We start from the raw sequence: 3,268 nt of genomic DNA, 5'->3' as shown, positions 1-3,268 counted from the left end.
GAAAGCACAGGTGAATAAGGCCAAAATAGAATGGACAGAGGAAATGGAGGAAGGGTTTGAACAATTGAAGAAAGCAATTTTTATAGCTCCAGTTTTAGGAATTCCTGTTTTTGCACACAAATGGGACAGTTAGGACAGCGGTGCTTACACGGAGGACTTCACTAGGATACAAACCTCTGGCATATTACAGTGGGATTTAGATCCAGTTATGAGAGGAAATTTTCCTTGCGAACAATCACTGGCAGCAGCCGCGTTCGCCACTGAGAAGTCTACCAGCATTGTAATGGGGTGTTCTATGACTATGTTTGTTGAGCATGCATTGTTTGCTGTTTTGGAAAAGCCTAAGGGTACATTGAGATCTGAGAGAGCTTCTGCATATGAGGCAGTTATATCGAATCCTACAATCAAAATAGTCAGGCGTAAAATAGTGAATCCTGCCATGTTTGCAGCCGAGCCTGTGGCAAAGGATGAGCAGGTGCATGATTGCTCTAATTACGAAGAGTTGTATGATGAGATCCCCGGTTAAAGGAAAACATGCTAGCGGGGGAGGAGGGATTCTCTTTATTGATGGGTCATCAAAAATCGATCAAACTGATGGGGAAAGGTATTCAGGTGCTGCTGTAGTGAGACATAGAGCAAACAGGGAATTTGGCACAGGCAGCAGAATTGGTGACGCTTATTGTCACGCTCAAGAATCATGCAGGCCAGGAAGTAACGGTGTACAGTGACTCTGCCTATTTTACGTCAACCGTACACGGAGGGTTAGCACGTTGAAAAAGGAGGGGCTACATCCAAGCGGACTGCACACCAGTGCAACACGCAGCATTATTGGATAGGCTTATCAAGGCACTACTTTTTAAACAGAACCAAACAAGGTACCTACGCTGTAGACAGTCCTAATTTCTGTCGGTTATTTTAGTTACATCTCCAAACTAATGCAAAAGGAATGTGCTTTGAAAAAATGTAACATAAAAGAAACCAAAGAGAAGTCTTTAGAGTACAAAAATAAATTTAATATGCAAAACACACTTTATATTCAAATCACTTTTTACAGAAGTTAAATAAAGGTATTTAAAAAGAAGAAAAGACATAAAACAAAGCATTCATCATATATACATAGATTCACAAAGAAAAGCATATTTATCGAAAGCAATTTGGATAATTTTCAACAACTTAATTGAGAAAAAATCCTGGTAGGAAGAATACCAGGGTGTATGAACAATTACCCAGATAAGTTAAAGAGAGATATTAATCAATCAACTTAATTTGTATGGTTATCTGTCAACGTGTAGGAGAGATCATAAATTCATTCCTGATGTATTCCAAGACAAATAGGGAACAAAACAAATGGATAACATGTTTCGGCGTGCCAAATGGGCATCAGTAGTTGGAACCTTCCTCAGGGCAGGAATGATGTGGTAGGATTAGTTTCTCCCTAAAGGGGGCAGAAAAGAGTGGAACATAGTTTGTACAAGGAGTACTCTATTGGACTTGTTCTGAGGTATAGCGAAGTATTAAGCTGTTGGTCTAAGTCACAAATACACAGGTCACTCACCCTGTATACACATTGAGGACAGGGGGAATCTGTGATGCTGTCTTCCCGGTATATTAGGGTTCTTGCACTAGCTAGGGATGTTCTCAGTGACAGTTCTTCAGCCAGACAAACAACCTGGGCCATTGCTCTACCTTGCTGTACAACTAGGAGAGCAAGACAAGAGGAACAGGTCTCAGGTATATAGGCAAAAAAGTGAATGGTCGGCAGAGAAAAGGGCTACAGAAGAGCATCAACATGTTGGGTGTAAGTATGCTGGTGGGCACAGGCCATAAATGAATGTGCCTGATTGAAATGAACACAAAAAAAGTGGCCACATTCGAGATGAATAAATTAATTAGGGAGGAGAAACAGCAGGCACAATTGCTAGAAGGGGGGGCAGACCTATTGAGTCCATCACCCAAAGCCAGGGGTGGAGGTAAGGGGTTGCTGGTTGGAGTGAGGTTAGGCAAATGTGCACACACCTGTGGAGTGTTGTAATGTAAAAAGGATAGAAAAAAATCATACCTGTTTGCAGGTTTAAAAATGAAACTGAACTGGATGTGAGGCAGTCAAGGATGAGTCTTGCTCGCTCGAACCAAAACCAGCAGCACACATGGTACTGTAGGGGACACAGACCGAACTGACAGAAAGTGTAAAAAGTCAGCATGTTCTCATATTTTGTGTTCAAAGAACATAACAGGAAAAGCAACTGGCCGCGCCTAGTATGCAGGGGCCCTGGGTTGCACGAAGAAATGAAAGGCGCATGTGGTAATACGCTTACCTATAGAAGCTCAAGACGGCTGCTGCTCGTCTTGAGAGGATACTGTAAAAGGAGCGGTCAGCAGGGGAAAAGCTGCTGTGTCATGCTGGTGGAGACGTTCCGGGAAAGCCTTTGCGGAACGTGCAGCTGCGGGTGATTAAGCAGGCCTGGCGAGTCACGGAAATGTAGCCCTGGTGACCTGGCTCAAGGCAGTGTAGGAGCGGAGGTGTGTCTGGTGACGAGATGAGGAACAAAGCTCTCATTCGAGCGAGCCACAGGGCTGGTGACCAATAGAACAGGAGGTTGGTCACCTGCCTGAAATGGCCAATGTCATGGTGGATATATTGAAGCCAGGTAGGACCAAGGAACAATGGCCAGGAGCAAATTAAGGGCTGTGGGCATGACTAAGTTGCTGGTCATTGTGTACAGAGCTGCATGACAAAGCAAGGGAAGAGTCATATTGGAGGTACAAATTCCTCATTCAGACCATTACTAAAAGAGTCAAGCTGATGGATCCATCGGCCTTCTTTAGATAGAAGACACATGAGAGCATTGGAGGAGTTGACTACTATGTCTACAATCCACCAGGTGATGTTGTCAACTGAATGTTGGAATTTGACATAGTGGTTTACAAGGGGTGAGCTCAAGGTTTTGCACCGAATTCTGAATTGATATTCACAGATTCTGATGTGGGCTGCATGCATCGTCTGGCCCAAATATCTGAGGTCACAAGAGCACTCTATGACATACACCACTTGCTTGCTCTTGCAGTTGGTTAAATTGCGGAGGGTCCATGGCCTTCCATTTACCACAAAGTCTTTAGTCTTTCACGTGAACTTACAGGCATTGCAGTTCCCGCATGCAAAATGGCCCACAGTGCTCCTCAGGTTCCAAAGACCTAGTCTGGGTGCAGGCTTAACAAATCTGGAGTGGACAAGATGATCTCTTAAGTTCTTGCCATGTTTGTAAGCGAA

The sequence above is a fragment of the Ambystoma mexicanum genome, chromosome 1q (genome assembly GCF_040938575.1).
Source record: "Ambystoma mexicanum isolate Mex_15411 chromosome 1q, UKY_AmexF1_1, whole genome shotgun sequence".
Classification (NCBI taxonomy): Eukaryota; Metazoa; Chordata; class Amphibia; order Caudata; family Ambystomatidae; genus Ambystoma; species Ambystoma mexicanum.
The sequence above is the reverse complement of the archived record's forward strand: the minus strand, read 5'-3'. Positions refer to the sequence as shown.